Source organism: Petaurus breviceps, unplaced genomic scaffold, assembly GCF_028583685.1.
Source record: "Petaurus breviceps papuanus isolate PSGF00001 unplaced genomic scaffold, PetGlider_PUasm1.0 189, whole genome shotgun sequence".
Taxonomy (NCBI): Eukaryota; Metazoa; Chordata; class Mammalia; order Diprotodontia; family Petauridae; genus Petaurus; species Petaurus breviceps.
In genome coordinates this window covers 17,685,458-17,709,337 of record NW_027185809.1, presented here as the reverse complement: position 1 = coordinate 17,709,337, position 23,880 = coordinate 17,685,458, and positions in this window count along the sequence as shown.

Here is a 23,880-nt window from a genome sequence, read left to right as displayed (position 1 = left end):
CGAGGTAGAAGAACCAGCAGAGAGTTGTATCATGGAAACTCAGAGAGAAGATAATATACTATACAAGAGGGTGGTCAACAGTGTAAAATGTAGCAGACAGGTCAAGAGGTCAAGAAGGATGAGAACTGAGAGATGACCATATGCATTAGCAATGAGATAGAAAATTTTTATTTTATTCTGAACTTAAGAAATAAAATAAGCATTTCTATAACATACTACGGTAGAATAGAAAAAAAAGATGAATGTACATGAAACTTCAAATCTGTTATGTATGACTTGTTATTCCTTTGAAATATATAATAACAGTTATATGTAACTTTCTTTTTTCCTCTCTTTGTTCTTTCCTCCCTCCCCCACCCTAGAGACAGCTACTATTAGACACAAATAAATGTATGTGTTTATGTATTTATATACATATATGTATGTGTATGTATATATATATATAAAACCATTATATACATACTTCTATTTATTAGTTTTTTCTGTGGATGCAGGTAGTGTCTTCCTTTCTATGTCCTTAGTAGTTAATTTGAGTATTTATAATAGTCAAAATGACTTAGTCGCTCAAAGTTGTTCTCAAAACATTGCTGTTCCTGTATACAACATTCTCTTTGTTCTTCTCATTTTGCTCTTCATTATTCAAGTCTTTCCATGTTTTTCTAAGATCCTTGAGTTTATCGTTTCTTATAGCTTAGCAGTATTCCATCATATCACAACTTGTTCATTGCTAACTTTGGAAAGAACACTTTCAACTGAGCCAGGAAGACAAACTTCAAAGTGTTGAAGAGTAAGGAAAAGGAAAGGGAATGGAGGCAACAAGTGTAAGCAGCTTTTTCAAGGAATTTGGCTGAGGAAGAAATGAAAGATCTGTAGCTCGACAGTTTGAAGGGATGGTAGTTCTTGTAAATATTTTAAGGAGCAGAGAGACTTGGACATATTTGAAAACAATGGGGAAAACAAGTAGGTGGAAAGATAATGAAGATTAGAGAGAAAGAGAGAATGATAGTAACAGCAATCTTTTGGAAAAGACTGGAATAGATGAAAATAAGGCCGCATATAGAGAAAGAACTTGGCAAAGAGGCCATCACCAGGAAATGAAAAGAGAGTATTTAATGATGCCAGGGGGTTTTGAGTTGAAGACAAAGGAGACAAGAAAGCTGACAGCTAATGGCTTTAGTTTGCTTTTGTTCTTGTTTTTCCAGGAGAGAAGCAAGGTTCCCAGCTGAGTGAGGCAGGACTGGGAAGAGGTATAGGAATCTTGAGCAGAGAAGACAAGATTTGGAACAGGTCTTTGGGGAATGGGACAGAAAATAAGTTCGTGAAGAGTAAAATGATTGCTTTAGTTCAATGAGGACCCCAGTGAGGATATATAGTAAGAATGTGTATTGCATTCAGTCAGTTTTGTTGCATGACTTTTCGTAGCTCCTATCAGAAACAGGAAGTAGAAGCAGGGGAAGTGAATGATTGGAGTAAAACAAGGTCGAGGTTTGGCAAAGGAATGAGAGGAAGTAGGTTAAGCAAAGAAGGAATTCAAAACTAGGAAATGGTGGGGGGCAGAGTCAAGATGGCGGTGTAGAAGCAGGTCCTCCCTGCAGCTACTGGCTTTCAGCTTCCCCAATTCATGTAAAAGGGGACTCTAAACAAACTTTGGAGCTACAGAACCCACAAAATGACACAGAGAAGCTAACCTTCCACTGAGGACAGCCCTGCAGGCCAGGAAGAATTGCCCAGCCCAGCGCTCTGGGAGCCAAGCCCAGCTCCACTCCCAGATGCCAGCTGCAGGGACTCCAGATCACCAGCAGCTGTGGCAGTCTCCATAATTATCAACACATAGATGCAAAGGACAAAGTGAGAGGTCAGTGCAATATGGATTTTGGGACCCAGTAAGTGAGAGTGCCTCCTGTTTTGCCCCACGGGCAAGAAGCCACTGAGGGCTGAGGTGCAGCCACAGCTGCCATGTGGCTGCTTCAGCTCCTGGCCTGCAGAGTGTAGGGGGACCAAGTGACCAGTCTGAGGGGTAATGGCTCTTGCTTTAACCTGCTTGGATCTGGATTGCAGTCTAGGGTGGAGATCCTGGGGTGTGTGTCCAGGTTGCCAGAGCCTGTGGAGGCTTCAGCAAGGGCTCCCAACTAATACCTCCAGCAGCTGAGAAAACCCCAGCATTTTGGACAGAAGCTCCCCTGTCTAATAGCAGAGTCCTACTGTGGCAAAACGTCCAAAAGCCAAGTAATTGAGTGGCAGCATGCCCAGGCAAAGAAAACAAAGCAAACAGAAGAACCCAACATGATACTCCAATTTGGGGGACAAAAAGGATCAAAGCATGGAACAGGAGGAAGACAGTAAAGTCAGAATTCCTGCACCAAAAACATCAAAGGAAAATAAGAGCTTGTTACAGGTCACAGAGCATATTTTGCTTAAGAAGCAAATAAAAGAAGGGGAGGAAAAATTGGGAAGAGAAATTAGAACAAATGCAAGAAAATTAAAAAATGGGAGTCAACAGCCTGACTGAGGAAAATAACATCTTAAAAAACAGACTAACTCAAATGGAAAAAGAGACTCAAAAAGGCAATGAGGAGAAGAATGCCTTAAAAAGCCAAATTTGCCAGATGGAAAAAGAATCTCAAAAGCTCACTGAGGAGAATCATTGCTTCAGAATTAGATTGGACCAAATGGAAGCTAATGACTTTATGAGAAATCAAGATGCTATTAAATCGATGCAAACAAATGAAAGAATAGAAGACAATGTGAAATATCTCATGGGAAAAGCCACTGACCTGGAAAATAGATCCAGGAGAGAGAATTTTAAAATTATTGGACCACCTGAAAGCCATGATCAAAGAAAGAACTTAGAAATCATTCTCTAAGAAATTCTCAAGGAAAACTGCCCTGATGTTTTAGAACCAGAGGGTAAAATAGAGGTTGAAAGAATCCACCAATCACCTCCTGAAAAAGATCCCAAAAAGAAAATTCCTAGGAATATTACACTCAGGTTCCAAAATTCCCAGATCAAGGAGAGAATATTACAAGCAGCCAGGAAGAAACAATTTGAATATTGTGGAAACACAATCAGGATAACCCAAGATCTGGCAGCTTCTACACTGAGGGATCAAAGGGCTTGGAATATGATATTCTGGAGGTCAAAGCAGCTGGGATTAAAACCAAGAGTCACCTACCCAGCAAAACTGAGTATCATGTTTCAGGGGAAAATAAGGTCATTCAGTGGAATACAGGACTTTCAAGCATTCTTGCTGAAAAAACCAGGGTTGAATAGAAAATTTGACATTCAGATAAAAGAAGCAAGAGAAGCGTGAGAAGGTAAACAGGGAAAAGAAATCATAGGGAACTTATCAAAGTTGAACTATTAACATTCCTACATGGAAAAACCATAATTGTAACTGATGAAACTTTTCTCAGTATGAAAATAGTTGAAGGATATATACAAATATATATATATATATGTCTATATAAGAGGATATATGGGCATATGAATACATATGTAAAAGTGTGTATATATATATATTTACAGGTAGACATAGATAGAGGGCACAGGACCAATTTAACAGGAAGGGATGATACTTAAAAGGTGAAATTAAGAAGTGAGAGGAATATAATGAGAGGAGATGGGGAGAGACAGATTGGGGTAAACTGTCTCATACAGAAGAGGCAAGGAAAAATGGTTACAATGGAGGGGAAGAATAGGAAGGCAAAAGGGAATGAGTCAACCTTATTCTCATTGAATTTGGCTTAGGGAGGGAATGAAATACACACTAAATAGGGTATTTCATCCTACAGGAGAGTAGGGGGGAAGGGGATGAGAGGGGGGGATGATGGAAGGGAGGGCAGGCTGGGGGGGAGGGAAGTTAGAAGCACCCACTTTTGAAAAGGGACAAGATCAAAGTAGGGAATAGAATAAGTGGGAGGTGGGACAGGAGGGAGGGAAATATAGTCAGTCTTTTACAATATATCAACTATGTTAATGTTTTGCATAAGCTACACATGTACAACCTATACTGAACTGCTTATCTTTCCAGTAAGGGCAGGTGACAAGGGAAGAAAGGAATGAATCTGGAATTCAAAGTTTTAAAATCAAATGTTTAAATATATATGTATATACTATTAATAATACTATTTTACATGTAATTGGGAAATAAGATATGCAGGCACTGGGGCATAGAGATCCACCATGCCCTAGTGGAAAAGTCAAAGGGGGTATGAGAGAAGATATGGGAGAGAGCAGATTGGAGTAGGGGATATACTGTGGGACTGCTATTTTGGGGCGGTAGGTAGAGGAAAAATGGGGAGGAAATGTGTAACTCAAAATCTGGTGGAAATGGATGATATAAATCAGAAGTTAATAAAGCATTTGAAAAATGAAAAAAAAAGAATAGGAGATAGTTTGGAGTTGAACTAATTAACAATAAAGACTATATGGGGACAAGAAAGTGAAGCCAGAGCCAGGGTAATGGCCTAAGAGAGCAGTGAGGAATTGAGGGACTGAAGATCATGGTAAGGGGAGAAGAACAGGTTAGGAAGTTATGGTCAGATAAAGGAATATCAGATTTTTTTCAATTATGGAATTAGAATACTTGTGAGTAATGGTGAGATCCAAGATATGGGGTATCTATGTACAGGAGTGAGGTGGAAGAAGAGTGTGAAATCTGAGGAGATTAGTATATTTGAGGAAGAAACATCAGCATAATTATTTAAGTCCTATTGTATAAAGGTTTGGGAGGAGAAGAAAATGATCAGATACTGAATTCCTTTAAAAAGAAAGGAGAATTACTGAAGTACAGTCATCAGCAACCACCATGATCTATATAATGAGTGACCTTAAAAGGATGAGGGGTCATGGAGTAATGTCAGAAAAGAGAATGTGTGCAAGTGTCAGTGTGGAACAAGGACTATTCCACTACCCCTCTTAAGGCCAGTGTGATGTAGGTTATAAGAGAAGGTACAGTCAGTGGTGGAGAGGATGCCTAGGGATGCAAGGTCATCTGAGGAAGTTAATTCTCTATGTAGGATATTAAATTGAAGGAATATGAGAAGACGTCCTTTGTGAAGAGAAATCTGTTCATTATACAAGGGGAATTTCAAAGGGCATAGGAGCAGTCAGAATTGGAAGGGGACATGTTAAGAGGTTGAAGAGGATAGTTATGAGAGAATAGGAGATGCAGATATATTTTAGAGTGTAGAGACCCATAGGATACCTTAAACTTGTTATAGACATTTTCTAGGGGATTCATTTTGTGAATTGAGAATATCACCAGGTACTACATATTTGTAATCTTAAATCAGCATAAAAATAACCAGTCCTCAGAAAAATAAGTTTGTTTCCTTGCTAGAATCCGGAATTTGTTATCTTTCTAATCGACTAAAAGGAATTTTCCTGGCCTAAATTATGAACTATCCTGGCTTTAGCAAATTACTTTGTGCCTATTATTTTGTTATATTTTATTTTCATGCGAGCAGGTTATGTGTGATCATGAGCATGTGTGACGAAAGGAAAAGCAATGGGGAGAATTTAGAAGGAGGCAATTGAAAAGCTTGAAAAATGTACATGGTGTGAGCAGAGAAAGGAGAGTTAAATTACCACAATCACCATCTGTCTCTATTTTGCTAACCTACTTGCTGGGACACCACATTGTGTTAGTTCCCATTTCCTCTCACAATAAACCTGAGCCAAACTTAAAGGGAGGAGTATCAGTGTCTCTGGATAAACAGACCATTCGCTCTGTCTCTACATCAGCTGCACTACAGGCCTTTTGCCTGCCAGCTGTGCCATCCTGGGCTGTTTGCTATGGGAGGGAGATCAATTCTCCCCACTGAGATGAAGACCTCCCTTCCTTGTCTCTGCCTTCCCTCGGTAGCAGGAATGGAAATCTACAGGCTCCCTACCATCCCTATGATTATTTTAAAGGGTCCTTCCTAGCTCTGTGCTGCACTTAGGGTTCTAACTACCCTAACCCCATCTCCAACAAGTTTCGACTGGCCTTAATAGTCCTTTAATTACAGAGTAGTTTTATTGGGGCATTCCTCAGGTCTGACTCAAGAATGAACCATTTCTAACCTCATCTGTGAATTCCGATAAATTCACTTGTATCAGCTCTAGGAATAGCCTGCTACTCCAATATGTCCATAATTTTTGCCTCTCAGAACGGAGCTTCCAGAAAGCAATCAGAAATAGGGTATTATATCTAAACTTTGTTCTGGGATTTTATCCAGAATTGCATATTTTGCCACTTAATGTGATCAAGTTTTTAGATCTTCTGTTGATTGTGAGCTTCTCCACTAGACTGTAAGCTCCTCCTTTTATTATTTTTGTAGTCCCAACATAGTGTCAACACATAGTAGGTACTTAATAAATGTTTACTGAGTAAAGTTTCTGCAATTTCATACCAGTTTCTTATCTGTGATAGAGAGGATTATTTGGCATCCATTGTTTGGGCAAGGAGTATAGAGTTCAGTGAACCTCAGTTTCAAATAAAAAATTCAATTCAACACACATTATTTAAATGTCTGTTATATGCAGTACTGGGGCAGCTAAGAGTACTGGGCCTTGAGTCAGGAAGATTCATCTTCCTAAATTAAAATCTGGCCTCAGACACTAGCCATGGTCACATGGTCACTGAGCAAGTCACTTAACCCTGTTCACATCAGTTTCCTCATCTGTAAAATGAGCTGGAGAAGGAAATGGCAAACCACTCTCGTGTCTTTGCCAAGAAAACCCCAAATGGGTCACAAAGAATCATACACAACTGAAAAAAGACTGAACAACAAAACAGGAAGTACATGTGCTGACACAAAGATGAAATAAGATGTAATCCTTGTCCTCAAGGAGCTTGCATTCTAATGGAAAATGAGGGGAGCAAGACATTTTATGATGTATTAAGTACGAAGAAGTCCAGAAATATGACAAATTCCAGGAGGGAGCAATCACTTTCAGCAGGGAGGAGGAGAAGGATCAGGGAAGACTGGAGAATGTAGAACCAGAACTGGTCCCTGGGAAAGGAAATACTTTCCAGGAATGGTGGGCAGCATGTGCAGATGGATGGAGGCTAGAAAAGATAGAACAAGGTTGTAGTAGTTCAGTTTTTCAAAAACTGTATTAAGGAGACAGGTATAAAATAAGACTTGAAGGATGTATTGGAACCAAGTCCTTGAAAAACAGGATAAGGAATTTGTATTTTATTCTGTAAGCAAAGGGGACCTACTTTGTTTAAAGGAGTAGTGAGATCATACTTGTACATGAGGACAGCTTTGTAAAGGATGATTTGTAGAGGGAAGAGATGAGAGGGAGGGAAACCAGTTAGGAGGCTGCTAGAATAGTTAATGTGGAAATGCGATGAGATCCTAAACAAGGGTTGTGACAGTGGAAATACAGAGGAAGAAATGAATAAAAACTAGAGATATTGGAGATGTAGGATTTGACAGCTACTTAGATGTGAGAAGAGTGATATCTCCAAGGTTCTGAGCTGAGTTGATGTTGAATATAGTAGTTCCATCAACAGAGATATGGAAATTAGGAGAGAGAGCAGATAGAGGGCAGGGGGGAATGATTATGTCAGTTTTGAACAAGTTGAACTTGAAGGTGGAGACATCCAGATATACAGATAATAAGTTGGAAGTGAAGAACTGGCATTTAAAAGGGAAAAAAATTCAGGAGAAAAGATAAAAATTTGACTATTTCCTCATCTATAAAATAGCTGCTTGAAATAGCTGATCACTGATCCAATCCAGTTCTTCCAAATATTAAAAGTTTTCAGTGTAGGACTGAGTTCACAATAGTCCCTTAGCAATATAATATTGTTTTATTGCCCCAGCACCTCTGTCCAAGAGTTTTTAGACTTTTCACAAATGTTCTCATTAATTTTTGTGGCAGTTTTCTGCCTTTTATAAGTGGAAATGTTGACATGGAAGAATGATTTACAGAAGGCTACTCTGAAGTAATTGACAGAACCCAAGAATCCTGATTCCCAATTCAAGCTCTATTTCCCAAAGTTATGATAAGCAGAAAACTTAAAATTTGGGGTGAGGCCTTTAATCTGTTTAACCCTTTCAACTAGGACACAGAAAAAAATACCACAGGTTAGTTTTCTGAGCTACTGTATGATTTATGGAGAATACAAAATCATTTCTCATGGAAATGAAGGTAATTAAAGCTTCCCCACTCCACTCCTAGCAGAATACCACACGCCTCTCTGGATGGCTGTATTAAAGTACAGCCAGTACTTCAGAATGCTGTTCCTACAGATTCACTCACAGACCACACTCTGGTCTGCGTGGGATCCATGAATTTTAGTTGCCAGAGATGGAAGTGACAAAGAGCTCCAGCTGAGGGTATGATATCTCCCTGACTTTGACACCTAGTTTCTTGCTAGCTAGTCCTTACCCAACTTGCTCATAGTTTACCGATCCATTTGGGGTTCTTAAAACAGTTACCAAACATTACAAGAGAGTATGGTCTCTCAGATACAAGAAGCAAGAGGAACATGAGAAGGTAAACGGGGAAAAGAAACCATCAGGAGCTTATCAAAGTTGAACTATTAACATTCCTACATGGAAAAACAATAATTGTGACCGATGAAACTTTTCTCAGTATGAAAATAGTTGAAAGGAATAGAAATATACATATATATAATATATATGTCTATATCAGAGGGTATACAGGCATATGAATACATATGTCAATGTGTGTATATATGTTTACAGATATACATAGATAGAGGGCACAGGACCAATTTAACAGGAAGGGATGATACTTAAAAGTAAGAAATTAAGAGGTGAGAGAGGAATATAATGAGAGGAGATGGGGAGAGACAGAATGAGGTAAACTATCTCATGTAGAAGAGGCAAGGGAAAATGGCTACAATGGAGGGGAAGAATAGGAAGGCAAAAGGGAATGGGTCAACCGTATTTTCATTGAATTTGGCTGGGGGAGGGAATGAAATACACCCTAAATGGGGTATCTCACCCTACAAGAGAGTAGGGGAGAAGGGGATGAGAAGGGCGATGATGGAAGGGAGGGCATGCTGGGGGGGGGGAAGTTGGAAGCACCCACTTTTGAAAAGGGACAGGATCAAAGTAGAGAATAGAACGAGTGGGAGGTGGGATAGGAGGGAGGGAAATATAGTCAGTCTTTTACAATATATCTACTATGGTAATGTTTTGTGTTAGCTACACATGTACAACCCGATACTGAATTGCTTATCTTCCCAGTAAGGGTGTATGACAAGGGAGAAAGGGAATGAATCTGGAATTCAAAGTTTTAAAATCAAATGTTTAATATATATATATATATATATATACTATTATTAATACTATTTTATATGTAATTGGGAAATAAGTTATGCAGGCACTGGGGCACAGAGATCCACCATGCCCTACTGGAAAAGTTGAAGGATTTATGGGAGAAGATATGGGAGAGAGCAGATTGGAGGAGGGAATATCCTGTGGGACTGCTATTCTGGGGTGGTGGGTAGGGGAAAAACGGGGAGAAAACGTAACTCAAAATCTGGCGGAAATGAATGATGTAAATCAGAAGTTAATAAAGCATTTGAAAAATGAAAAAGAAAGAAATGTCTTTCAAGACAACTAGATTATAGTTGATAGCCCCTTCCTTCAGGTGAATTTAGTAAGAATGAGTTATTATTATTATTAAAGAACAGAGATAAAATGAAAAAAATAAAATAAAAATAAATTTTAAAAAAGAGGGTATGGTCTCACTCCTGTCCCACTCCAAGATGCCTCAGATAATGATGTCATAGAAAGAGCACTGAATTTGAAGTCAAAAGAGACCTGAGTTAAAATTCTGATTTTTTTATTTACTTTTTGTGTGACTCTGGACTAGTCACTTAACTCTTCTAGATCTTAGTTCCCTCATCTGCAAAATAGAGATGATAATAGCACCTGCCTCACAGAGTTGTTATGAAGACCAAAGGAGATGTCTGCTGAATGTCTTGTAAACAAGTGTGATATAAAAATTGGCTGCTGTTTTATTAACAATAGATCACGTTGAAATGAAGCATTACGGATCACACTTTGTCTTAGGTACTTGAGCCTAAAGCTTCACTTGAACCTTACAACAACATGTGAGTTGGTAGCACAAGTACCATTTATCAGATGAGAAAATTGAGTCCGGAAGGTTAAATGTTTTGCTTAATAAGGTCACAGGGCGAGCAAAGAGGCAAGCTGGGAGCTGATACAAGTCTTCTGACTCAAATCCTTTTCACCTTCTCATTGACCTAGTCTTGGACTTTTCCCTTAAATTTCTAACAGAGGGAATGGAAGGAGAAAGTCTTTATTAAGTACCTACTATGTGCCAAGTTCTGTGCTAGCTCTTTGTAAATATGATCTCATTGATCCTCACAACAACCCTGTTTTGATCCCCATTTTACAGTAGCAAGTACAGTTACAGACAGAAGTTAAGTGACTTGCCCACGGTCACATAGCTAGAAAGTATCTAAGGCTGCAAATGGAGCTGAGGTCTTCCTGACTCCAGGCCCAGCACTTTACTACCAGAAGGCTGTTTACTGCCAGGAATAGCATGGAAGTATTGGTGACATCCAGGCTTTAAGAAAGGCCTAGCCTTTTTTAAATATCATTCTTAAAATGGGATGGAGTTACAACTAAAAGATGTTGGAACAGACTTTTATTAGATAATTTTAAAAGTCCTTCCCAACTCTGATATCCTAGTTAGCCTGGAGCCAGGATGACCTGAGTTCAAATCTGAGTTCAAATACTTACTAGCTGTGTGACCTTAGATAAGTCATTTAACCTCTGTTTGCCTCAGGCTCCACATCTGTAAAATTGGGATAATAATAGCACCTACCAACCAGAGTTGTTGTGAGGATCAATTGAGATAGTATTCACAAAGCACTTAGTACAGCACCTGGCACATAGTAGGAGTTATATAAATGCAATTACTATTATTTATTGTTATACCTAATAAGAAAATTAAAATCCAAAGCTTGTTTTCAAGGGACTCAGAATCTAGTTGCTACTGACCCTGGATGAAGTCAAGTAACACCATTCTGTCCTATTCTGTAATTCTTTATTTAACTAAACATGTGTAAAAACAGAGGTGCCTGAGTTTAAACAGGTAGGGCACTGTCTGATAGAAGAGCTGTTGTTTTAATTTGTTATTATGTAGCAATTTCTGTTCCATAGGATCCCCATAACTTAAACTCCTGTTTGAGTCAGAATTTACAAGACTGAAACCCCTGGAATAGTTCAAACTACAACTTAACTTGGTGTGAATTATGCCCAAAACAGAAATGGAAAGACCAGCTTGGGACTATATACACAAATCATCAAAGAACCCAAAGCAAATCACAGGGAACTTTCAGTATTGAGAAGAGGGAGTATTTTGATTAGTGACTTCATTCCATGTTGCATCCTTGTCTTCAAAATCCAACATCGCCTTTCCTTCTCTCTAAATGCCCTGCCTTCCTCATTATGGTAGCGGGATTTCCTCATCCAAAGTCTCTCCTCCCCAATTCCCTTTCCTAAGAGAGATACATAACATGGCCTACAAGTAGTTGGGAAGATTGGTCCAAACAAGGCCATGGCCATCTCCCCCATGGTGGTTGATGTGCTGCTTGGTTTTTTTTTCTTTAATTAAATTTTATGTTTATTTTTAATTTATATCATTCATTTCCACAAGATTTTGAGTTAAAAATTTTCTCCCCGTCTTTCCCCTACCCACCATCCCAAAACAGCAGTCCGACTGTATACCCCCTCCCCCAGTCTGCTCTATTCTATATCCTCCCCTCTGACTTTCCAGTAGGGCAAGATGGATCTCTATATTCCAGGGCCTGTATATCTTATTTCCCAGTTGCATATTATATATATATATATTAACATTTGATTTTAAACCTTTGAATTCCAGATTCTTTCCATTCCTCCCTCATGACCTACTCTTACTGGGAAGATAGGCAATTGAAGATAGGTTGTACATGTGTACCTACACAAAACATTTCCATAGTGGATATATTGTGAAAGACTGACTATATTTCTCTCCATCCTATCCCGTCCCCCCACTTATTCTGTTCTCTACTTTGACCCTGTCCCTTTACAAAAGTGAGTACTTCTAACTTCCCTCCCCCGCAACCTGCCCTCCCTCCATCATCCTCTCTCTCATTCCCTTCCCCCCTACTCTCCTATAGGGTGAGATACCCTGTTTAATGTGTATGTCATTCTCTCCCTAAGCCAAATTCAATGAGAGTAAGGTTGACCCATTCCCTTTTGTGTTTCTGTTCTTTCCCTCCATTGTAACAGTCTTCCCTTACCTCTTCTATATGAGCTAATTTACCCCATTCTGTCTCTCCCCATCTCCTCTCATTATATTCCTCTCTCACCTCTCAATTTCACCTTTTAAGTATCATACTTCCTATTCAATTGGTCCTGTGCCCTCTGTCTATATATACCTGTACACATATATACACACACTCACATATGTGTTCATATGGCCATATACCCTCCTATATAGACATATATGTGTGTATATGTATATGTACACACACACACATTTGTATTCCCTTCAACTATTCTCATACTACAAAAAGTTTCATAAGTTACAAATATCACTTTTCCGTGTAGGAATATTAATAGTTCCACTTTGATAAGATCCTTAGGATTTCTTTTCCCTATTTACCTTCTCATGCTTCTCTTGCTTCTTGTATCTGAATGTCAAATTTTCTATTCAACTCTGGTTTTTTCATCCAGAATGCTTGAAAGTCCTTTATTACACTGAATGACCATATTTTCCCCCAAACATGATACTCAGTTTTGCTGGGTAGGTGATTCTTTCTTTTAATCCCAGACCCTTTGAACTCCAGAATATCATATCCCAAGCCCTTCAGTCCCTCAGTGTAGAAGCTGCCAGGTCCTGTGTTATCTTGATTGTGTTTCCATAATATTCAAATTGTTTCTTCTTGGCTGCTTGCAAAATTTTCTTCTTGATCTGGGAACTCTGGAACCTGGCTATGACATTCCTAGGAGTTTTCTTTTTGGGATCTTTTATAAGAGGTGATCAGTGGATTCTTTCAACCTCTATTTTGCCCTCTGGTTCTAAAACATCAGGGCATTTTTCCTTCAGAATTTTTTGAAGGATGATTTCTAGGTTCTTTTTTTTGAACCTGGCTTTCAGGTAGTCCAATAATTTTTAGATTATCTCTCCTGGATCTATTTTCCAAGTCAGTGGTTTTCCCATGAGATATTTCACATTGCCTCCTATTTTTATCATTTGTTTAGATCTGTTTAATACTATCTTGATTTCTCATAAAGTCACTATCTTCCATTTGCTCCAATCTAATTCTGAAGGAATGATTCTCTTCAGTGAACTTTTGAGATTCTTTTTCCATCTGGCAAAATTGGCTTTTAAAGGCATTCTCCTCATTGTTTTTTGAGTCTCTTTTGCCATTTGAGTTAGTCTATTTTTAAGGTTCTATTTTCTTCAGTCAGGTTGTTGATTCTCTTTTCATGATTTTCTTGTATCATTCTCATTTCTCTTCCCAATTTTCCCTCAACTTCTCTTATTTGGTTTTCAGAATCCTTCTTAAGCTCCTCTATGGCCTATAAACAGTTCATAATTTTGTTGGAAGCTTTTGGTGCAGGAATCCTGACTTTGTTGTCTTCCTGCCATTACATGCTTTGATCCTTTTTATCCCCCCCCCCAAAAAAAGGAATCCAAAGTTGGATTGCTGTGCTTGCTTTGCTTCCTTTGCTTGCTCTTGCTGCCACTCAATTACTTGACTTTTGAGCTTTTGCCACAGTAGAACTCTGCTTCCAAAGAAGAGAGCTTTGTCCCAAATTGCTGGGGTTTTCACAGCTGCCAGAGCTATTAGTTGGCTGACCTCTCCGAAGCCTCCACTGGCTCTGGCACCTGGTCACCCACCCTAGGACCTCCACCCTAGATAGCAATCCATATCCAAGCAGGTTAAAGCAAGAGCAATTACCTCTCAGAATGGTTGCTTGGTCTCCCTACAATATGAAGGCCAAGAGCTCTGAAACAGAGGCCAAACTATACTCCCAGACTCCCCGTTTCCAAAGTCTATACTGACCTATCATGTTGTCTTTGGCATTTATGGGTTGATAATTCTGGAAACCACCACAAGCTGCTGGTGATCCACTCTCCTGAAATCTTTCTAGTTGTGTCTGGTAGGGCTACCCTGAGGCTAAAATTGAGAGCTGGGGGCAGGGGGAAGGAGGGAGCCTGGACTCCGTTCCCAGCAGGCTGTGATGAACCCTTTCTGTCTGCCTGCTGGGCTGTCTTCAGTGGGAGATTTGTTTCTCTCTGTCACTTTGTGGGTTCTGCAGCCCTAGAGTTTGTTGAGAGTCATTTTAGAGGTATTGGAGGTGGTTATGGGGGAAGTGCAGGGAGTTTTCCTGCTTCTTTACCACCATCTTGGCTCTGCCCCCTCCTTGATGTGCAGTTTGTCAGGGTATTAACAACTGGCTGGTGATGGTAAGCAAGCTTATCTAAAAAGAGTTTTTTCATACAACTTAAGACTTGTGCTACCTTTGTGCTCACCCTCATGGATCTTCTGGCTGACCCCTTTCCCTGGGTTAACCAGGGAACTCATGGTTCTAGATGCTCTAGTGGGGCTAGAACTAGATAACGGGCTAGTGTATTGAAGACTTGCTTCTTGTTTGTCAGATTCAGGGAAGTGGCATTCAACAGAGTTTTAGTGGAGGCAATGTTGGCTACCTCTCAAATTACCTAGCCAGTCTCCTACTTCAATCCTATTTAACCTGACCCCAAGCAAGTTTTCCTTTTACCATGACTGTAGAGATGGCAATAGACCATGATCTGGTTACTTCCCCTGGTTAGTTGCTGCCTACACCATTAGGTCAGGTGGGTTCCAATTGAAGCACTGTTTCCAGTGACTTATATGGCTAAATTCTAGAAGACTAAGGTCTCCAACTAACTTCTTTTTTAGTAGTCCCTAAGGTTCCCCTTGCCTTTCTAAGCACATTGTTCACGTTCGCTTTTGTAAATGAGTGAATAAATGAACGAAAGAAAAAAAATTTGTTAAGTACTTACTATGTACAAAACATTGTCCTAAACCCTGAAGATTCAATTAGAAAAATAGTCCCTATTCTGAAGAAGCTCCCATTCTTGTGGAGGAGATTATACATTTAGGAAGTTACATAAGTTCAGGGGTCTGGTGATGTCATAGTCATTCCGCATGGTCTTCTTTGTCCTTGAAGCTACATGGTACAGTGAATAGAGCTCTGGACCTGGAGTGAGGAAGACCAGAGTTCAAATCCAGTTTCATTTACTTCCTACCTGTGTGTCCCTGAGAAAATAATTTAATTTCTGTATTCTTTGGTTTCCTCATCTATAAAATAAGGATACTTCCCTACTTCCCAAGGTTGCTGTAAAGATTAAAGTGAGATAATATCTGTACAGTGCTTTAAGCATTATGTAAACAGGCAGCTTGGTGACACAGTGGATAGAGTGCTACCCCTACAGTCAGGAGACCCTCAGTTCAAATTTGGCCTGTGTGACCCTGGGTAAGTCATTTCACCCTGTTTGCCTTATTTCCTCATCTGTAAAATGAGCTGGAGAAGGAAATGGCAAACCATTCCAGTATCTTTGCCAAGAAAACTCCATATATGGTCACAAAGACTTGGACATGCCTGAAATGACTAAACAGCAACAAATGCTAACTATCATTAAGCCCACCACTTCCTCTTCCTGTCCTCTAGACAAGCATTCATTTGTATAGTCATATCAATTAAGTGTTTTAAATCTCTAGGCATGGGATGCCCTGCTAAGCCCCCCCTTTAAACTCTTGTTTAAGTCCTCTCAAAAAACTTCTATTAGCATTTATCCCACGGCCCAACTTGGCTCTCAGTTTGCAGAATTAATTTATATAGGATATTAAAGGTGAACCTCCCTGTTGAATGGCTAACATAACAGCACAGCACCATGTACTTTTTGCAATAAGGGTACCCTTCAAATGGCTAAACTCTCTGCCTTAAAACATAGTAGAGAAAGCTGTTCCATCCAAGGCACTGCCTAGGAGGCACCCCTAAAAGAATTTTGGCCACAATAAATAGCAGCCTTCCAGATCTATTGACAGAACAGTGACTGGGTCTTTAGGACCAGCTGATGCTGACCTAGAAAAGTCCCTGGACTGTGGGTGAAGAAGGCAGTGCTGTCACTGAAGGAAAACTCCAGTGCTGCTGTCACTGGGGATGCTCATGAAGGTGCTATGGTTGCATATAAGGGGAGATTCTTATGGCACCCAAGCCAATCAATCACCTTTTGTAGTTTCTGCAACCGTTTTTCCAGTGTATGGATAAGCTCCAGACTTATAGAATTTGGAGATGGAATGATATCCCTAGTGGCTATGTTACTCATCTATGTCTGGTATCAGTGATACGGATATCCCTGCAGAATAAGTGATGATTGCTTATTCCTTTGGCGTATTATTCTCCTAATAGTGTCATTGCATGAGATTTTTTTTTTTAATTAAATTATTTATTTTTAGTTTTCAACATTCACTTCCATAAGTTTTAAATTTTCTTGCTCGGGGCAGCTAGGTGAATAGAGCCCGGGGTACAGTGTGAATAGAGCACTGGACTTGGAGTCAGAAGGACCTGAGTTCAAATCCAGTCTCAGACACTTGACACTTCCTAGCTGTGTGATCTTGGGCAAGTCACTTAAACCCAATTGCCTTGCTCCCTCAAAAAAAAAAATTTCCCCCTTCCTTTCCCCTCTCTCTCTGATATGGGTGCTACACATACATTTCTAATAAATACATTTTCACATTAATCATGTTGCATAGAAAAACTATAATGAGTGGGGAAAACCATGAGAAAGAAAAACAAAACAAAAAAGAAAATAGTCTGTTTCATTCTGCATTCCAGTTCCATAGTTCTTTCTCTGGATATGGCTGGCATTTTCCATCATGTGTCCTTTGGAATTGTTTTAGGTCCTTGCTTTTCTGAGAAGGGCTAAGTCTATCAAAATCAGTCCTCGCAAACTGTGGCTGTTACTGTGTATAATGTTCTCCTGGTTCTGCTCCCCTCACTCAGCATCAGTTCATATAAGTCTTTCCAGGTTTCTCTGAAGTCTGCCTATTCATCATTTCTTATAGCACATTAGTATTTCATTACATTCATATACTGCAGCTTGTTTAGCCATTCTGCAGTTGATGGGCATCCCCTCGACTTCCAGTAATTGGCCACCACAAAAAAGAGCTTCTATAAATATTTTTGTACATGTGGGTCCTTTTCCCATTTTTATGATCTCTTTGGGATACAGCCCTAGAAGTGATATTGCTTGGTCAAAGGGTTGCATGAGACCTTTCCCAGAAACACACATACCACAGGGAAACACAAATAAAGGCATATATAAAAAGCCACCTAGGTATCCAGACCCTTTGAAAGTGCCCTGCTGTACCACAACCAGGTTGTACCTGGCCATCCTGTTCTTATCAATACACGTAGCTTTAGAATCACAGTGTAAGTGCTAGAATAGGGAATGTTAGCCCATGGGCCTGTACTGTTTCTGCTTTTATTAGCTTGCTACAAGTAGCCTCAGAATTGGAGAGAAACAATGCCCTTGTAATGGCTGTTGCCAGCAGCTACTGTCTTCTTACTTTTACAGCTCAAATGCCCTGCCTCCCAATCATGGTAATAGCAGCATTATTTCTGCAGTCTGTTTCCGTGGTAGTCATCTGTCTGCAGGGAGTATCTCTCTTACAGTGTTTGCTTCTGGCCAAGACCAGTCAATCTTGGATGTAGACTAAATACGAGCACATTTTCACCTTAAATCATCTTAAATAAATGTGGGCTTTGCCAGGGGACATGTGAATGATACCAGAACTCAGGGGCTATGAGATAAACCCCACCCTCCACTGACCTAAATCTGTGTTGTTGTCCCCTTGTCTCGTGCAGAGTCAGGTCCAAGACCCTGTTTATCAAAAGTTGTGTTTTGGACAATCTTCTTCCTTCTCTAGGGAATTATTTTTATGGAAAGTGTGTCACAACAACCATTTGGGGGGGAAAAAGCAGCCTTAAAAATAAATACCAGTTTGCATACAAATTCCCAGGATGCTACAGTTTAAAGATAAAGGGAAGATATAATCTTTCATGTATGAATTTGTGTAAGCATTTATCGGTGTAAGAATTTGAGTTTCCACTTTGCATTTGATATATGTGAGCATTATTCTGATTGTACTTTACAGTGAGCCCAAGTATTTACAGCTGGGAAATACCAGACCAAAGCATTGATTAGAGTCTAAATAGACCTGGAAAAGGGGAAGGGAAGGTTAGATGTTAATATCAAACAGGGAACATCCATTGTAATACATTTAGGTCATCCTTGTGTCTTCAAAATTGGCCCAGACTGGCTCAGGAAAGATTAGAATGGAGAGAGTGGGTTTGTGCCAAAGGCATTTAAATGGGACAGAGTTCCCTATCAGACTCATAGAGTGCTAGAGCTGAAGGTAACTTTGTTGTTGTTAAGTCGTTTTTTTTTCTTTTTTTAGGTATGTCCAACTCTTTGTGATCCCATTTTGGATTTCCTTGGCAGAGATACTGGAGTGGTTTGCCATTTTCTTCTCCAGCTCATTTTAAAGATGAATAAAAGAGGCAAACAGTTTTAAGTGACTTGCCCAAGGTCACACAGTTAAACTCATGAAGATGAGTCTTCCTGATTCCAAGCCCAATGCTTTATCCACTGAGCCACCTAGCCTCCCAAAGGTGACCATGGAGATCATCTTATGCTAATCTGATTCTCATTTTATTGATGAAGAAACCGAAGATGTAGTGGGCCTTGCCCAGGCCCCACAGAGTCTCAATTACTATACCTTTCATAGAATTAAAATGGAAAAAGCACTCCCTGGATGATAGGCATAATAAGAGTTTAATTATGATGAAGCAGCCAAATCGAAGGGTAGGGGAATGGTGAGGTAAGGGTGGGGTGGGGAGTCTGGAAAAGTAGGGTTAGAAAGATGATACTCACCATTGATAAAGTAGTTATTGGAATATAGGATGAACTTCTGTGAAGAGTTTAGAAAGGCAAGGAGAGCCACAGCCATCTGCAACTGCTTTTGGGTACAATTTCTTAGCCAGTGCTCTTAATTGATAATACTCCTGTATCCTTCGATTGTCTTAGTAAAAGTATAGTTTTTACTGTGCACCTGAGTGTTTTCTCTTTGTAGAGTTAAGAACTCATTTTATCTCAGGATTATTTAATAGATCCAGGAACATTATGGCACTTTCATGTCCAAATTGAGTCCAGGGTCCACATCTCCTAACTTTTCTTATTCTAATTAAACCATGATGTGGCACAGCAGAGAGTAGGTAGATCTGGGAATGAAAAAGACCTGTATTCAAGTTCTTCCTTTGACAAAGGGAGTTTTTTATAGTGGGAATTAACTGAAGAAATCATAGATCTGGACAACCCCCTCACAAAAAAATATGTGTTATTGAAGACAAAGGAAACATATTATTTAAGTTTCCCTGGAGGGAGCTAAGTGGTTTAGTGATCAGAGCACTTGGCCTGGAGTCAGGAAGACCTGAATTCAAATTCAGCCTGAGAGATTTACCAGCTTTGGGACTCTGGGCAAAAGTCACTTAACTTTTCTCTCAGTTTTTTCATCTGAAAAATGGGTATAATAATAGCACCTGTCTCCCAAGGTTGTTGTTAGGATCAAATGAAATAATAAAGTAGTGTCTGACATATAGTAAGTGTTATACAAATGTTAGCTATTATTACTTGATGGGGGGAGAGGGTTTATTTATTTTTTTTTTTTGCTTTTTGGAGGGCAATTGGGGTTAAGTGACTTGCCCGAGATCACATAGCTAGTTTTTGTGTTAAGTGCCTGAGGCCGAATTTGAACTCAAGTACTCCTGAGTCCAGGGCCGGTGCTCTATTCACTGCACCACCTAGTCACCCCCCCTTTTTTTTAAAGCAACCAGGGTTAAGTAACTTGCTCAAGGTTACACAGCCAGTTATTTCTGGGTGTGGTACTGAGTATCTGAGCCTGGATTTGATCCAGGTCATCCCGACACTGGAGCTGGTGCTCTTACTCACTGAGCCACCTGGCCGCCCCTAGGGAGAGTTATTAAACACTGGGGTTTTTTACTCTGGTTTTAGTGAATTTTCTTAACATCTCTATACTCTCTCTCTGAACCATTATGATAGTTCTGATAATATCTAACATATTATATATATGGAAAATTTTAGTCTCTTGATTGGAGACTTATTTTCAAGTTTTTCAAGATTGAGCTTATTTTCAAATTTTGGTCCCCTTCTTGACTCATCATGCAGCTTGAGGAAAATCTCTTAATATTTTTTATTTGTAAAGAAAGGCTGTTTCTCTTTATTTCTGGTAAAGATCACAAAATATCTACTTCAGGGTCTCTATATTAAAAATCTGTGAAGCTTCATGTGATCTGAACATGTCCTACAATCAAAGAGTGTCAGAGTTGGGAGGAGCCTTAAAAATCAGCTAGCACAACCCTAGAAAATGTCCTGCACATGGGACTGAACACTGGACTATCAAGGTAGCTAGCTGCAGAACTAAACTTAAATTCCAGGTCCTCTGACTTCAAACCCCTTGTTCTTTCCACTGTTTACCATGGATTTGTTCAAGGTTATACATGTTGTTGTTATTGTTCAGTTCTATATGACTGTATGTGACTCCATGGACTTTTGCCCATAGGGTTTTGTTGACAAAGATACTGGAATGATTTTCCATTTCTTTCTCCACTGCATCCCCATTTTATAGACGAGGAACTGGTGCAAATAGGGATTAAGTGACTTGCCTAGGGTCTTATAGTTCCTAAATTTTGGAGGCTAGACTTGAACTCAGATCTTCCTGTGTCCAGGTCCAGTGCTCTATCCACTGCACCACCTAGCTTTATCAGTCATACAGGTGGTCGGTGGCTATTGGCACTGGGTACATGTGGTACAATGGCTTAGTATATCATAACAAGACAAAATCTTGAGCAATGGAAAAATCTAGCCCAAGGTTCTGGAATGTTGATACTCGTACTAGAAAAGTCACATTTATTTCCTATCTCTTGTCTCTGTGAAGTTAATGTGTTATTCATTGTCTATTTATATCCCTATATTTCCCATTTTTGGTCACCATCAAGAACAATTCTGAATCATACCCGTTCTGGTAAGGTGTATTCCACTGGGGGAGTCTTATCAGTTGCTTTTCTGAAGTTGTTTTCATAATATTGGGTTGATTGGAAGCAGACATATCTGTTTGTCAACAGAGCCTGAACACATGATTTTATGACTCACTGGTGACACAGGGAGTATCCTGGACTCGGGGGGATTCAAAGATCCAACTAGAGTTGGAGGGAGCCAGCTGTAATATGAGTGACTAGATGAGAAACTAGTTACTGAATAGCACAGAATTTTAGCTCTGGAAGAGGCTTTAGAGAAACTGAGGCCCAGAGAAATTTAACAAATTACCCAAGGTTATACAGGGCTAGAATTAGAATCCAGGTTTCCTGACTCTAATCGTCATACTGTTTCCATTCATTCTACCATACTGTCTGAGAATGGTATCACAACCACCACTCTGCTCCAGTTGGACATAGTCTAGAAGAAAAAATTCATACCCTTCTCTAAGGTCACTTAGGTTAGGTCTCTTATCAGGTAGTATCTTCTGAAAGTATTATCTTCTCCCTGAATTCCTCCCTACCTCCCCAAACTACCATACCAGACTGTCTTCCAGTAGGATGCTTCAGTAAGAGTTTTCTCAAGGGGACTTAACTCAGTTTGAATAAGGTCATTGGCAATTTGGCCTTCTGTATAAGTGTTTGAATAGGATGATTTAATAGAAGGATTTAATGGATTTAATAGAAGATTACTTTCCTCCAAATTGGACAGTTTGGGCTTCTATCCAGCCCAAACCCTTAGCCATCATTGAAGGGGGCGGTTCTTGTAGGGAAAAGGACCATCACTCCCACAATTACCAGTACTGTTGACCCATTTGCCAGCAATAGGCAGGGCAGTCAACCAACCTAAGTGAAGTAGCAAGGCACCCTGAGGAAGTACATGCCAAGGCAAACTAAACCACTGCTACCACCTTAAAAAAAACCCACCTCCCCACAGACCCTGGTTGAGAGAACCCAGGACCCTGAGCCCAAGGGCCCCAAGAGTAGCAGTGCCTCCCAGACCACTGGCCCTGCTTCTTGCACATTCTCAGCAGCTGTCATCAAGAGGAATAATCCTTGCAGAAAAGGGATCCATCATCCCTACTACCACCAACAACCATCACTAACTAATGGCTACTGGTGGTTAGATAAGTCCCACAGCTCTTGGGATAGCAATACCCTACTCTCCCAGAACACTCCTCCTGCTTCCATACTGGTTCCATTAACCACTGTCTGAGGAAGCAACCCTTGTGGAGCAAAAATGGCCTAACACCCCTGAAGGTATGGCAAGGCAACCCTTGGCATCTTAGTAGCAACAACTACTCAAGACCCAGAAGAGAAAATTATTGACACCATGGACCTCTGAAGGGGCAAATAGTTAAATATCACAAATAGATATGATTTTATCAATGGAAGTGAAATTTAGAAAGGTTTTGCTACTCTATCCTAAGGACCCCAGAGTCTTTCCATCTGACTTGCTGCTCTTTTGGCTCACCCATTAGCATGTAAAACTCCTTATTTTCCCATTTATGTCCCCAAAATTTAGCACAATGCTCTGCATTTGGTAAGTGCTTAATAAATATTTTGTTCATTCATATTTTTAGCTAAATTCTTATAAGCTCTTTTAAAACATGTTATTTTTTTCTTTTGTGTTTATTTTAGCATAACAGCAATCTCCCAGCATGCTTTCTATTCCCAGTGAACCCTCCCTTATACCAAAGAAAATGGTTAAGTAAAACTGACCAAGAAATCAAACATCTATGATAGCATAAACACCATTTTGTCTCTGTAATCTTTCGCATTTCTACCTTTGGAGAGGTTAGAGTGTTTCTCCTGATGAACTCTTATTTCTAGGGTTTCAAATCCAGTTGTATTCATATGTTACAGAAACTTTCCTTCCCCCACTCCAACCCCCAACCATATATAAGTGGTGATGAGCTAAGCTTACAAGCCAGGGGTCTTTCCCTACTGGCCATGAGGAAAATAAAAAATTTCCAAGTCATTACATACCACTTGGGCCTTGAGCAACCCAGGCATCTGAATCACCACCTCAGAGGGGCCCTTGCAGTCTGTCACAGTTGGCAGGCTCAGACCTGGGCTAAGTCTGGAAACCATCTGACCTCCTGGACAGAAGATTCCACTTGGTCAGCTAGAAGAACACTGAGAAGGGAAGGAAGGGAAAGCCTGGATCAGTTGCCTCCCCAACATCCCTTGAAATGAATAAATCTACATGAGTTCTTTGGGCTGTTAGTCCTTTGACCTTACTTGCCCTCCACTCCCTTTTCCATCATGTATTAAAAGCATTTTAAAATAAAATGCATCTTAAAAAATAATAAAAATTAAAATAAATTTAAAAAACAAAAAATGCATCTTGGTCACTAGATAGGAAGCAAGCAAGCTTGTTAAGTTCCCATGGTGAATGCGTAGAAGAATAGAATGATAGAAATAGTTCAGATATTACAAAAATGTCCTTTTCCCTGGTAGCAGCATAATGAGTCCTTTATATTCAGTCCCTGTAATCTGTCCTATCACCCAAACCTCACTCTGAAGGCATTATTCTCTATGTGGGGGCTGATTCTCCCTTTACACAAATGTTGGTTTTTACACAATATCCTCTCTTTCCAATTTTCATCATGTCAAAAGATTTCTTATCTCCCTCTACCAAAAGAGGCTGCCAGGTGGTACAGTAGATAAGAGTACTGGACACAAAACTAGAAAGACTTGAGCTCAAATCCAGTCTCAGAT